Source organism: Drosophila biarmipes, unplaced genomic scaffold (assembly GCF_025231255.1).
Source record: "Drosophila biarmipes strain raj3 unplaced genomic scaffold, RU_DBia_V1.1 ptg000019l, whole genome shotgun sequence".
Classification (NCBI taxonomy): domain Eukaryota; kingdom Metazoa; phylum Arthropoda; class Insecta; order Diptera; family Drosophilidae; genus Drosophila; species Drosophila biarmipes.
Window position 1 is genome coordinate 2,023,968 of NW_026114537.1, and position 15,864 is coordinate 2,039,831.

Genomic DNA, 15,864 nt, shown 5'->3' on the forward strand with positions numbered 1-15,864 from the left:
AATAAAGCTCGCTGAAGATCGCCAGATGTAACGAGCTGTTTTTCTATGTTTTCTCGCTACGAAACTCGTACACATAACTCAGAAGATTTGGGCGTATGTCCCAAAAAACTCACAGACTGCGCATCCCGTGAAATACTTCCATAGAACCTCACGGATCTTCGTACGAGAAATCGACTTTCAATATTGTTGTTAGCATGGGACCGGAAATATCCTATATCGAGCACACAATTTTAAGCACAAAATACATACAGTTACATACCGGACAGCCATTGTCAGCCAAATCCAATCCGATAAACTAATAGTGATTTTGTTGGTGATCGCATCGACAAATTCTATTTATAATTATGAAGAAAAACATTCCATAATTGTTATCTAAAATATCTGTCTTTCTAGCCCGATATTATTTTTTCACACTGCACGCTGGAGTCGTATTAATATTTGATAGTCTTCGACAAATAATAATTTTAATTTTACAATTTCAAATTTCTACCATTATCCATTTCTTTGTAAAAACTGCATAAGACATTCGAAGAATGTACTAATGTACTATTCGTTGAATAAATATATTTTAACTGTATCGTATGTATGTATGTAAATAATCGGAAAAGTCTTTTAAACCTTAAGTTCGTTAGTGATGCCGCTCTTGCAAAATTTCCGATATCAACGAAATTTCCCTATCTGAAGATCCTTATCACACAACTATACCAACATCCGTTGAGCTTTTAAGCGAATCTTAAATGAAAAACTTGTCCGATAAAGTATTGTCGGAAAACAGATTATACTGGTCTACATTATTATATTTTGAGGATCGACTGTTCATTTTTATCAGCAATCCAAGATTTTGACTCCGCTGTCCTACAGTTTTACAACTCCATTTGTCCAGCCTTGAAAGCTTTTGTCCCATCATTAACTGTTTCGCCTTTCTTCCAAGCGGTCGTGGTTTTCAAAACATTTGTTGCACCTCAAAATACAAAAAAATTTTGATTTTTGATTGATCTCTACTTGACTTTGCCCGTTAATCCATCCACTTCCCATTCCTCACTGAAACTAGACCCTTTAATTAATACCTCCCGCACGGATCCAAAACAAATAAAAATTCACCGCATTTTCTTCGTCCCTTCGCTATCTAAATAAAACAGTAGTAGATATCTCCGGTGCTCCGGAGATATAATCATCCACTTTAATAAGGATGTCGAATATTTTTATAATATCGTATCGACAATATTTTCTGTTTTAAAAAAATATCAAAATAATATTTAATATATCTTGATATCTCTCTATTGCTATTTTTTAGTTTCCCAATAAGTTTCTTAGAATTAAAAGAAATATAAATTAAACACATCTGTCTTGAATCATATGGAGATGCCTTTTTAACGACTACCCCACACGCGTAGGTGTGGGCGCGGTGTGGGTGAGCGCCGGCGTTTTATTCTGTGAACAATCCAAATCAGCCTTATACATTTTAAACTAACTTAATCTTAAAGCAGTGTGCCTCCTACAATTCACAAGACAATGAACACATTTTTGGTGGCATTCATTATTAGGCCCACACTTCAAGGGCCACGAAACCCATACGAGGTCGGATAACTTAACAAATACTAGATTTTCCTTACAATACTTATTCTACCTATCGATTACAATGTTTGACCGTCGACAACATCAATAATATATCTTTAGATGTCAAAATGCGTTATAATCTTAAATGATACAAAATTTTATTTAATATTTAAATTAATATTATCAACAACCCTAGACTTTAGCAAGGCTTTCGATGTGGTTAGGCATTCACTGCTTCTACTTAAACGTTTTTATTTGGGATTTTTCTGTCTGCTCGTTACGAGGTTCGTGCGGCTTCTACAGAAGATTGTGTGCTTGTCCAACTAAATTTATATGACGTTTTATTCTCGTGCTACTAATGCATTGGGTCTGTGCCTTGGCAGGTCTCGGTACCTTCTCGCGCTGGTTCCACTGCCTGCTGATATTGCTCGTTCTGGCCTTTCGACGCGTTCCTGCGCTCTCCAACGAGCTCCGTGCTGCGATCGATGGTGTCTGCTGGTTTCACTGACGATGTCCTGCGGATTTATACAACTCCTCACATTCCGTGCTTTCTTCGGGTGACGAAAAGAAGCTCATTCTCTCTCTCTCTCTCTCTGGCTGTTATCCTGTGAGTCCTCATAGCCTTTGAGTCCTGTGACTCTTCCTCTTCTTTCCAGTTCTATCCTCAGACGGAATTAGGAATTCTCGTTCTTATCTCTGGCCATTATCCTGTGTCCTCGACGACCAAAAGTTCACCGATGAGCTTTAAGACGCCGATCCTCCGTTTTATTCTCCTTCCCACGCTGTCGTCCTCGTAGATTTCAAATTCTCTCTCGCCAATACTTCTTATGTTCCCACTAAGATATCGGTTCTCATTGCCTATGGATACCCACCTCGAGGCTCATTGATTCTCCTTCTCCTTTTCGTGGCCCCACCCTTTGGTCACATCATCCGTGAGCGATCGTCTATCGATACCGATGATAAAGCGTTGCCACCTGCTCGATACGAAGTTTCACCTTTTGACAATATTTCCAGTATTTCTTGCGCCAATCGATCGCCACTATCGTACAGGGACAATCGACCGCCTACCAATCAAGGCGCCCCTTCCTTAGGCAATGGTGAATTGGCAAATTTGTTTTTGTCCGAACAGCTTACGTTTGGCTCGTAGTCGTTCTCTTCCTTTTTTTTCCCCCTTATTTTAGCTCGGCACTACCGTTTGCCCATAGCATTACGTTCGTACGATGACGACCACATGACTCCCTGTGTGCATTCATCCGCTAAAGGTGCTGTAAGCCTTTTTTTTTTGCGTGAATCAAACTTTTAAAATGAATTGTTCGTCCATTTATGCATCTATTTTATTTAATCTTTTTCTCAATGGAACTTAAGTTTATTGTCCTAAATGAGGTGTTTTTCAGAATTATTCATCGAGGGGTTATATTTTATATATAATATTAAATTTAACACTACAAGTGTACGCCCAAAAGTCTGCGTACAACTGTTTAAAGACAAGTCAGTTGAAGCTAAATTTGTGCATCAAGTTCCAAATAATTTCAACATGAATAAAAAGGTCAAAGAAATTTCTGTTGAGGAACGAATAATTATAAAATTTTTTTAGATGGAAAATCTTATAGGGTAATTGGTGCTCTAGTTGGTAGAGCCGATTCCTCCATCCAAACGTTACTAACACCTGCAACTCGACTAACAGTATCCAATCAAAGTCTCGTTCTGGCCGCCCGCCCTTGCTAACCAACCGCGAACAGAAGAAGTCTTTTCATCTTAATCTGAGGACTACAGCTCATCAGGCAAAGCTTCAGATCGAGGAATGTTTTTCCAAAACAGTTTCCGAAGAAACTGTACGGCGTGTCGACAACTTGCAAAGACAGGCGCACAGGAGAGAGTCAAGCCAGGACAGGAAGACGACAGTGCTGACCTCTAGACCCAGCCAGTCGGATCGGTCGCTAAACAAGTCCGCGAGTGGTCATTCAAGTTCGACGGGGCGGAGAAACCGTTTGAGTTCCTGGAACAAGTTGAATGGTCCGCCAACACCTACGGTTAAGACCTGGACCGGAGTTACTTAAAGGATGGGCATTGAAGTGGTTTGTCGCCAATAATAAGCAATGGAAAACCTGGGCAGAGCTCATTGAGAGCTTGCATCAGTACTTTCTGACGAAACATTTCTTCACAAAGTGGTTTTGACGATGTCATTTACCTCGATCAGCATTGTCACAGTCAGCGCTCTGACGTCGACATTGCCCCCCAGGATCGCTTTCATTGTGGTCTGAAGCTCTGTGGTTTTGGGGTCGGAGATCTTATTTAGGAGAATTAAGAGTTCCTCCTGATCTGAGCGGAAACCCCAGTGGGTGAAACGCTTGTCTAAAATGCTAGATGGTTTGGTAGCTCCATCTGTGGGTCCGATAAAACCCAGCGGTGGCGCCGCCTGTAGGTAGCTGGTGGGTCTAGGAGAATAACAGTGGCAAATGTCAAGCGGGCCTAGAAATTCACCATGCCCCACGAGCGAGGTTACCGGCGGGTCGGCAGCGGCGGATGCTTTCTTTTCCTTTTCGGCAGCGGCAGCGTATAGACGCAGTCAACTCAAGTCAGTTTGCGAGTGACCCAAGAAGGAATTTTTTTTTTTTTTTTTACTTGTTCAATTTTCGGTTGGATCGCGCCTAGACTGGCGGTCGGCGGAAGGCGATTCGGAAAGTCCCCGAGAAGGCGCTGGGGAAGGAAAGGAAAAGAAACGGATGTGGATCTTGGTGCCAAACGAAAGCGAGAAATTCGGCGCCCATTTTCGACCTAACCTGACCCAAATTATACCAGCTGCGTCTGACCCCATAACCCTAGGCAGTACCGGCCGTGTGTTTGAGCAAGAAAAAGGAGAAGAGAGTTCTAAATTAGATATCCACGGTTTTAGAAGTTACAAAATCCCGACCTACGACAGCAAAGTTTAAATTGAGCCGTAAAAGCAGCCGCTATCGTTTGCGTGGGTAAAGAGAGGCGGGGCTTCGCAAAAGCGGGAGCTTTCAGTCTCCTACACGGATCGGATCACGGCAGTCGCCTTCGTTGCGCTCCGTCGCGAAAAGAATAATTTAGAGAAAAAAAGATAAATTTACGCGAAAGTAAACGTTTTTTTTACCGCCGCACGCGGCGGTGAAAGCCTGTAGTAGCTGCCCGCGGGTTAGTTGGCGGCTAGAACATAGTTTAAGCAAATTTAAGTGTAAGCATAGTTTTTTTGTGTTGGTGCTTGTGAATATGTGGGTGTAATAGTGCCTTAGGCAGCTAGCTCAGAAAAAAAAAGAGAAAAAAAAAAGCATGCGTTGAAGCCGCGATCGAAGTTTCAGCCAGCCCCGAAAGTAATTTTTTTTCATTTTTTTTTTGCTATGTCGGTTTGAGTGTCTCCCTTTCCCCTCTTCTTTTTTTTGCATTTTCTTTCCCCCTTTCACAGCTCTCAGCATCATCCCGAAGAAAGCGCTTTCGTCGATGGATTTGAAACAGTGGTGAGTCCAAACTTTCATATATTCTTTACCTAAAAGAAAGGGAGTAGGAAGGAAATGTAATAAATTGGAGGGTGAGACTTAAGAAGGAAAGATCAGGAGGGATGGCCGAATGAGCATGAATGAGAGGAAAAAAATTTACAACCTCTGAGCGAACCGGGAAAACATGAGCGAAAGAAAGCTCGATCGCGTGGATTCCAAGCTCTTCGTTCGTTCTGAGTTTTGTTAAATTGGCCAGTCGACAAAATTTGTCTGACTAATTTTACTTTAAATTTGTATTTGAAATGTCCATGAAGAAACCCCAATATTAGCAAGCACGACAGAAAATCATACCATTAATAATTTAGGCGGAGTCCACCAAGGGTATTTGCTTAATCGCTTATCAGTTTAGACCCAAAAGTCTTTAATTTTGTAATTTTTAAATTGTCGTCTGTTCGCATGAGATTTTTTATCGTCTATCTTAGAATAAGTTATGTTTGTATTTTACTGTAATTAAAATGTTTATAATGTGCTAAAAGTTATTAGTGTTGGCCGCGGCTGGCGTTGACTTGCAATGAAGGAGTGCGCTTGAAAAGAAGAAGGGGTCGCTCAGGCTATTAAGCGATGAGGGCAAGAGCGACCATTGGTAGGGTGGGCATGATCAAGACCTCCAGAACATCGAGGGAGGCGAGAGGGGCAGATCAGTCGGATAGGAAGTGTATAAGAAAGGTCCAGCAACATGATGTGTGTGTTCTCTATACCGGTTAGAGTGGTGAGGCACGCGAATATCGGAATTTTATTAGGAATAGGCATTCCGAGATGTCAGCAAGACCATCACACCCATAGCCGAAGAGCCAGAGCCGGAAAATAACTTATCGCGTGCGCTGGCATCTCGAGGTAACATCTGGCCTAGAGTTTTTTGTAAGTGTAGCGGTTCGTTACAGTTATAATTAATAAAAGAATAATTAATAAAATTATGATTGGCGCCCAACGTGTGGGGCCACATTTTTAATGTGACTTACACACACACATACATTCGTTTTGCTGCGAGTACTAAGGACCAAGGGGTGGGCTGGCATATAGGTGTGTTTACATATATGTACTCAGCTAAGGTTGCTCCAGTCGTTAGGATATCAGTTTCGACTTTAAAGGTGTTCGGAAGCATAGGAAAACGGATGATCATTATCAAGCCGACCACTGCCGACAGTTTTTTTAGCCGAAGCAAACCTATTTGTGTATACTCTACACGTCGCAGCTCGAGGCGGTGCAAGTCAGACGCATAGGACATGCAAGTGGACTTGCTTACGAAAAGCGGGACACTTGACCACGGATGACAGGCATCAGCAAAGGCTCGCGAAGAAAAATCCCACAAGTTGCACATATCCATTTGTCAAATATTCGCATAGGAATTACTGAGTAAAAATGTTTTTAAATAAACCTCAGGCCACGGATATAGACAAGAGGCATATGCCCGACATTTATCTCAGAGTGCAATAATCTGTCGCTTGGATAACAGAGAGCGAAAAGCTTCGCGTTACAATCTGACCACTGCGGACATTGTTTGTTTTTGTTGTCGCCGATTGGCGAGACAAAGCTCTGTTTTTTTTATTTTCTCTTTTTGTGCTGATCGAAACCTTTTGGTTGTATAAAAGTGCATTATTATTGCAAGCAATCAGCTAAGCTTGCTGGCCAGACTGTTGATATTGAGATTTTGTCGAGTTGTTTGAATTGATTTTATCTATTTATTTTCTTATTCAATTTATAATTCTTATATTATCAATTATAATTTATCTAATTTACTAGTTATAATCCATCTAAGTTATTAAACATTTGGAGCCCCATTTTAAAATTCAAGCGGTCCTTTAATTCGAGCTTGGGGGGGATCAAAGAGCCCTCCGCGATCTGGTAGATGGAACTTGAATAAGTTCTTAAACAATTACCTTTATTTGATTTATTTTTGATTGTATTTATACGAAATCGGGTGTCAAATTCTTTTATATATTTTGCGGGTTTCTGGTTGTCTGTTGTTACTCGTAGGCTGGATATATTCGAGTTGTTCAAACGAAAATTAGTCATTATTTTCCTACGCAGCAATGGAGTCTGAGGCTTCAGGATCGCCCAAATGCGCGCTTTGCGACAGGCCGTTGTTAGCAGACCAAGTGGGACGGGCAAAATGCGGCCACGAGTTCCACAAAGATTGTATTGACAATCTCATCAAGGCCAAGGGCAGTTGCCCTGGTTGCAAACCCAAGGGAGAAGGTGCCAAGCCGAAAGCTCCAGCCAGTTCTAATGGGAAACAACCAACTAGTGGCACTGAAGCTGAGGTGATCGCCAATATTGTTGCGCTGCAATTAAAGGCAATGCAGAATGACCTATTAACTCAGCTAACCGAACGGATGGGGGCGATGATCCAAACTAATGTAGCTGCGCAGATGCAAGAGCCACTCAGGCCAGCCGAATCCAGCCATAATTTTAGAGTTTCGTCAGAGATAGGAGATATTGATATTCCAGACCGGCCCATCTCAGCCTTTTCAAGCTCTGATTTGGGGAGTCGTCCCGACAAAGTCGGGCAAATTATAAGCAGTTGGAAGTTGCGTTTTAATGGTGATCAGGACGGGTTAAGTGTAGATAAATTCTTATATCGTGTGGAGGCGCTAACACGCCAAACTCTGAACTCGCGATTTGACTTGCTCTGTGGGAATGCCAGTGTTCTCTTTGAGGGAAAAGCTCGCGAATATTATTGGCGATTCCACAAGGTCTCAGACAGCTCTAGGTGGGAGTTGCTGACGGAAGCTTTACGCAAGCAGTTCCGAGATACGCGCACAGATGTGGATCTTAGGGAAACGATTCGAGACCGGAAGCAGAAAGAAAAAGAAAGCTTTGACGCTTTCTACGACGCCATTGTGCAGATCACCGACTGTCTGGAAGTACCGATGGCAGAAAAGGACCTGATTGAAACTCTTCGACGGAATTTGCGACCGGAAATAAGGCATGAGTTGCTGAATGTTACCATCGATTCTGTTAAAAAGCTTCGCGATATTTGCCGTCGCAGGGAAGGTTTTCTTGAAGATGTGAAGCGTACCTACGGTTATCAGAAGCCAGTTCCCTTTCGGAAACAGGTGTCGGAGTTGGTGCAGGGGTATCTATCAGATGAAGCTTCGGAGTTTTCGGATCCTGACCAGGTAGTAGAGGTGGATGCTATAGGTCTCGTGTGCTGGAATTGCAGGCAAGAGGGACACCGCTATCATGATTGTAAGGAGAGGCGCAAAATATTCTGCTATGGTTGCGGTATTCCAAACACCTACAAACACACCTGTCCGAAGTGTCAAAAAAACGCGGAGCTGAACTCACGTCCTCGACAACAGCCGTGTGTTCTTCGCAACAAACCAGCGAATTCCGTTGTCAATCAGCATTAAACGATTGTGGACCAGAGGTTGAGGGAAAGCCACCAGTTTTCTGGCCGCAACTCATAAGGAAAACAGAATTTCCAAATACTAAAATTAGACCTTATAAGAAACCTTCTCGAAATGCAAAAAGGATCAAAGGGTATTGGCAGTCAGCGAAGGACATATACGCAATCCGCTATAAGAACTTGGACAGACGGCCCTATGCAGAGGTTCGTTTGCTTGACAGAGTTGTAATAGGACTGTTAGATACGGGGGCATCCATAAGCGCTATAGGCGGAAAGTTGGCCGAGCAAATAATTAAAGGTCGAGTTCCGTTCAAGAGGGGTGCAAGTACAGTGAACACAGCTGATGGGCAAAGGCAAAATGTGATAGGTCGGTTAAAGACACCAGTACAGTACGAAGGAAAAACAGAGGACTTCGAGATGTTTATAATTCCCTCGCTTAGTCAAGACCTCTATTTGGGCATTGATTTTTGGTCCTCTTTTGAGCTATTGCCACCGGCTATGCGGGTTGAGGAATTGACTTGTGATTCTCACATTCTAACTGATGGTCAAAGAATCCAGTTGCAAGCCGTGATTGACAAGTTCCCTTCCTTCGCGGTCTCTGGTCTAGGGAAAACCAGTCTTTTGTCGCATTCTATTGATGTGGGAGAGGCGAAACCCGTAAAGCAGAGACATTTTCCGGTTTCACCGGCGGTCGAGAAATTGTTATATGAAGAGGTAGACCGTATGCTCAAACTTGGGGTAATTGAGGAGTCCGATAGTCCTTGGTCTTCACCGGTCGTGCTGGTGCAGAAGCCAGGAAAGGTGCGTCTTTGTCTGGACAGCCGAAAAGTCAATGCAGTAACCAGAAAGGATGCATATCCTTTGCCGCAAATAGACGGAATTCTCAGTCGGCTACCCAAGGCGAACATGATTTCTAGCCTCGACCTTAAAGATGCCTATTGGCAAATCCCCTTAGAGCCTCAGTCACGCGACAAAACGGCATTCACCATACCTGGTAAACCGTTATATCAGTATAAAGTGATGCCATTTGGGCTCACAAATGCTTCGCAAACGATGACTAGGCTGATGGATAAGGTAATACCGGCTGCACTTAGGAATGAGGTCTTTGTTTATTTGGACGATTTGCTTATCGTCTCAGATAGTTTCAATAGTCACCTGAAGGTTTTGAGTTCGGTGGCAAGTTGTATTCGAGCAGCAGGTTTGACATTAAACGTAGAAAAGAGCAATTTTTGCATGAAAAGTGTCAAATATTTAGGTCATATAGTAGGGGAAGGCGTAGTGCGTACCGATCCTGATAAAATTTCGGCCATGACGAATTTTCCAGTGCCAAAGACTTTGAAAGCTTTGAGGGGATTCCTTGGCATGGTCGGTTGGTACCGAAAATTTATAAGTAACTTCGCTGCAGTGTCAGCTCCCTTAACCGATCTACTAAAACCTAGACAAAAGTTTGTGATGAGCGTAGAGGGTGAGCGAGCAGATTTTAGCAAGCCCTTTTATATCCATTGTGATGCTAGTAATACCGGAGTAGGGGGTGTTCTAGTTCAAAAGTCTGAGAGTGGCGAAGAGTGTCCAATTGCCTTTGTATCAAAAAAGCTCAATAAGGCACAAAGAAACTATTCGGTCACGGAGCAAGAGTGTTTAGCGGCTATTATTTGCATCAAAAGGTTTCGTGCCTATGTTGAGGGCCACGAATTCACGGTGATTACCGATCACGCATCTCTTAAATGGTTGATGACACAGACAGATTTGCATTCTAGACTCGCGAGGTGGGCATTGAAACTTCAAAGTTTCAATTTTAAAATAGAGCATCGCAGTGGCAAGCTCAATGTTGTTCCTGATGCCTTATCGAGGGTCAACGAAGAAGAAATCGCTACAATAGAGGCCAGCCATGGGTTGCTTGTAGATTTAGAATCTTCCCAGTTCAAAGATCCGGACTACATAGAGCTGATCGAAAAGGTTAAAGCTAATGCCAGTAGTCTCCCTGATTTAAAATCAGCCGATGGTTTTGTTTTCCGGAGAACTGAACCTACATCTGGAGAGCCGATCCACGACAATTTTTGTTGGAAGTTATGGGTTCCCTCGGGCTTGGTGCCTGTAGCACTTAAGAATGCGCATGATGACCCGTTAGCGTCGCATGGAGGCGTTCACAAAACATTGGAAAGGCTTAGGCGATACTATTATTGGCCAGGCTTGGTAAAAGATGTAAAAGAATATATAAGGTCATGTGATACTTGTAAAATGAATAAAGCCCCAAACCAAGCGTTGCGACCTCCAATGGGAAAGGCTTCAGAGTCAGCGAGGGCGTTTCAAAAACTTTACATAGATTTCTTAGGACCTTACCCAAGATCCAGAAGTGGAAATATTGGGATCTTTATTGTGGTGGATCATTACAGCAAGTTCGTTTTCTTAAAGGCAGTAAAGAGACTCTCGGCAGAGGTAGTTGTGAAGTACATGCAGCAGGAGCTTTTTCATGTTTTTGGCGTTCCCGAGACAATTATGTCAGATAATGGATCGCAGTTTAAGTCTGAAGCATTTCAAAAATTCCTAAGAGAGTACAAGGTATCTCACACTTTGACGCCGGTTTACTCTCCTCAGTCAAATGCCTCGGAGCGGGTAAATCGCTCCGTGATAGCCGCCATTCGATCCTACGTGCGAAGTGATCAGAAGGATTGGGATGAGCAGCTAAGTAGTATATGCTGCGCCCTGAGATCAGCTGTTCACTCAAGCTTAGGGACGTCCCCATATTATATGGTGTTCGGACAGCATTTCATATCGTCTGGGGCCACATACAAGCTGTTAAGAGCCCTCAATTTGCTGGAAGATAAAACGTTGGCGTTTTCTAGAGAAGACTCTCTTGAGCTGGTCCGCAGCAAAGCTCTAGAGGTAATGAAAAATCAGTTCGAGAAAAATGAGCGAAAATGTTTTTAAAACGCTTGTCCAAAATGCTAGATGGTTTGGTAGCTCCATCTGTGGGTCCGATAAAACCCAGCGGTGGCGCCGCCTGTGACAGGCCTAGAAAGGGTTTATAGGTGGGGTCTAGGAGAATAACAGTGGCAAATGTCAAGCGGGCCTAGAAATTCACCATGCCCCACGAGCGAGGTTACCGGCGGGTCGGCAGCGGCGGATGCTTTCTTTTCCTTTTCGGCACCGTATAGACGCAGTCATCTGAAGTCAGTTTGCGAGTGACCCAAGAAGGAATTTTTTTTTTTTTTTTACTTGTTCAATTTTCGGTTGGATCGCGCCTAGACTGGCGGTCGGCGGAAGGCGATTCGGAAAGTCCCCGAGAAGGCGCTGGGGAAGGAAAGGAAAAGAAACGGATGTGGATCTTGGTGCCAAACGAAAGCGAGAAATTCGGCGGCCAAGCGGGAAAGGCGGCGGCGGCAGCATTGCAAATCGAGCATTAATTTTATATATACATTTTCGACCTAACCTGACCCAAATTATACCAGCTGCGTCTGACCCCATAACCCTAGGCAGTACCGGCCGTGTGTTTGAGCAAGAAAAAGGAGAAGAGAGTTCTAAATTAGATATCCACGCTTTTAGAAGTTACAAAATCCCGACCTACGACAGCAAAGTTTAAATTGAGCCGTAAAAGCAGCCGCTATCGTTTGCGTGGGTAAAGAGAGACGGGGCTTCGCAAAAGCGGGAGCTTTCAGTCTCCTACACGGATCGGATCACGGCAGTCGCCTTCGTTGCGCTCCGTCGCGAAAAGAATAATTTAGAGAAAAAAAGATAAATTTACGCGAAAGTAAACGTTTTTTTTACCGCCGCACGCGGCGGTGAAAGCCTGTAGTAGCTGCCCGCGGGTTAGTTGGCGGCTAGAACATAGTTTAAGCAAATTTAAGTGTAAGCATAGTTTTTTTGTGTTGGTGCTTGTGAATATGTGGGTGTAATAGTGCCTTAGGCAGCTAGCTCAGAAAAAAAAGAGAAAAAAAAAAGCATGCGTTGAAGCCGCGATCGAAGTTTCAGCCAGCCCCGAAAGTAATTTTTTTTCATTTTTTTTTTGCTATGTCGGTTTGAGTGCCTCCCTTTCCCCTCTTCTTTTTTTTGCATTTTCTTTCCCCCTTTCACAGCTCTCAGCATCATCCCGAAGAAAGCGCTTTCGTCGATGGATTTGAAACAGTGGTGAGTCCAAACTTTCATATATTCATTACCTAAAAGAAAGGGAGTAGGAAGGAAATGTAATAAATTGGAGGGTGAGACTTAAGAAGGAAAGATCAGGAGGGATGGCCGAATGAGCATGAATGAGAGGAAAAAAATTTACAACCTCTGAGCGAACCGGGAAAACATGAGCGAAAGAAAGCTCGATCGCGTGGATTCCAAGCTCTTCGTTCGTTCTGAGTTTTGTTAAATTGGCCAGTCGACAAAATTTGTCTGACTAATTTTACTTAAAATTTGTATTTGAAATGTCTATGAAGAAACCCCAATATTAGCAAGCACGACAGAAAATCATACCATTAATAATTTAGGCGGAGTCCACCAAGGGTATTTGCTTAATCGCTTATCAGTTTAGACCCAAAAGTCTTTAATTTTGTAATTTTTAAATTGTCGTCTGTTCGCATGAGATTTTTTATCGTCTATCTTAGAATAAGTTATGTTTGTATTTTACTGTAATTAAAATGTTTATAATGTGCTAAAAGTTATTAGTGTTGGCCGCGGCTGGCGTTGACTTGCAATGAAGGAGTGCGCTTGAAAAGAAGAAGGGGTCGCTCAGGCTATTAAGCGATGAGGGCAAGAGCGACCATTGGTAGGGTGGGCATGATCAAGACCTCCAGAACATCGAGGGAGGCGAGAGGGGCAGATCAGTCGGATAGGAAGTGTATAAGAAAGGTCCAGCAACATGATGTGTGTGTTCTCTATACCGGTTAGAGTGGTGAGGCACGCGAATATCGGAATTTTATTAGGAATAGGCATTCCGAGATGTCAGCAAGACCATCACACCCATAGCCGAAGAGCCAGAGCCGGAAAATAACTTATCGCGTGCGCTGGCATCTCGAGGTAACATCTGGCCTAGAGTTTTTTGTAAGTGTAGCGGTTCGTTACAGTTATAATTAATAAAAGAATAATTAATAAAATTATAATTGGCGCCCAACGTGTGGGGCCACATTTTTAATGTGACTTACACACACACATACATTCGTTTTGCTGCGAGTACTAAGGACCAAGGGGTGGGCTGGCATATAGGTGTGTTTACATATATGTACTCAGCTAAGGTTGCTCCAGTCGTTAGGATATCAGTTTCGACTTTAAAGGTGTTCGGAAGCATAGGAAAACGGATGATCATTATCAAGCCGACCACTGCCGACAGTTTTTTTAGCCGAAGCAAACCTATTTGTGTATACTCTACACGTCGCAGCTCGAGGCGGTGCAAGTCAGACGCATAGGACATGCAAGTGGACTTGCTTACGAAAAGCGGGACACTTGACCACGGATGACAGGCATCAGCAAAGGCTCGCGAAGAAAAATCCCACAAGTTGCACATATCCATTTGTCAAATATTCGCATAGGAATTACTGAGTAAAAATGTTTTTAAATAAACCTCAGGCCACGGATAGAGACAAGAGGCATATGCCCGACATTTATCTCAGAGTGCAATAATCTGTCGCTTGGATAACAGAGAGCGAAAAGCTTCGCGTTACAATCTGACCACGGCGGACATTGTTTGTTTTTGTTGTCGCCGATTGGCGAGACAAAGCTCTGTTTTCTTTATTTTCTCTTTTTGTGCTGATCGAAACCTTTTGGTTGTTTTGCTTGCTGGCCAGACTGTTGATATTAAGATTTTGTCGAGTTGTTTGAATTGATTTTATCTATTTATTTTCGTATACAATTTATAATTCTTATATTATCAATTATAATTTATCTAATTTACTAGTTATAATCCATCTAAGTTATTAAACATTTGGAGCCCCATTTTAAAATTCAAGCGGTCCATTAATTCGAGCTTGGGGGGGATCAAAGAGCCCTCCGCGATCTGGTAGATGGAACTTGAATAAGTTCTTAAACAATTACCTTTATTTGATTTATTTTTGATTGTATTTATACGAAATCGGGTGTCAAATTCTTTTATATATTTTGCGGGTTTCTGGTTGTCTGTTGTTACTCGTAGGCTGGATATATTCGAGTTGTTCAAACGAAAATTAGTCATTATTTTTCTACGCAGCAATGGAGTCTGAGGCTTCAGGATCGCCCAAATGCGCGCTTTGCGACAGGCCGTTGTTAGCAGACCAAGTGGGACGGGCAAAATGCGGCCACGAGTTCCACAAAGATTGTATTGACAATCTCATCAAGGCCAAGGGCAGTTGCCCTGGTTGCAAACCCAAGGGAGAAGGTACCAAGCCGAAAGCTCCAGCCAGTTCTAATGGGAAACAACCAACTAGTGGCACTGAAGCTGAGGTGATCGCCAATATTGTTGCGCTGCAATTAAAGGCAATGCAGAATGACCTATTAACTCAGCTAACCGAACGGATGGGGGCGATGATCCAAACTAATGTAGCTGCGCAGATGCAAGAGCCACTCAGGCCAGCCGAATCCAGCCATAATTTTAGAGTTTCGTCAGAGATAGGAGATATTGATATTCCAGACCGGCCCATCTCAGCCTTTTCAAGCTCTGATTTGGGGAGTCGTCCCGACAAAGTCGGGCAAATTATAAGCAGTTGGAAGTTGCGTTTTAATGGTGATCAGGACGGGTTAAGTGTAGATAAATTCTTATATCGTGTGGAGGCGCTAACACGCCAAACTCTGAACTCGCGATTTGACTTGCTCTGTGGGAATGCCAGTGTTCTCTTTGAGGGAAAAGCTCGCGAATATTATTGGCGATTCCACAAGGTCTCAGACAGCTCTAGGTGGGAGTTGCTGACGGAAGCTTTACGCAAGCAGTTCCGAGATACGCGCACAGATGTGGATCTTAGGGAAACGATTCGAGACCGGAAGCAGAAAGAAAAAGAAAGCTTTGACGCTTTCTACGACGCCATTGTGCAGATCACCGACTGTCTGGAAGTACCGATGGCAGAAAAGGACCTGATTGAAACTCTTCGACGGAATTTGCGACCGGAAATAAGGCATGAGTTGCTGAATGTTACCATCGATTCTGTTAAAAAGCTTCGCGATATTTGCCGTCGCAGGGAAGGTTTTCTTGAAGATGTGAAGCGTACCTACGGTTATCAGAAGCCAGTTCCCTTTCGGAAACAGGTGTCGGAGTTGGTGCAGGGGTATCTATCAGATGAAGCTTCGGAGTTTTCGGATCCTGACCAGGTAGTAGAGGTGGATGCTATAGGTCTCGTGTGCTGGAATTGCAGGCAAGAGGGACACCGCTATCATGATTGTAAGGAGAGGCGCAAAATATTCTGCTATGGTTGCGGTATTCCAAACACCTACAAACACACCTGTCCGAAGTGTCAAAAAAACGCGGAGCTGAACTCACGTCCTCGACAACAGCCGTGTGTT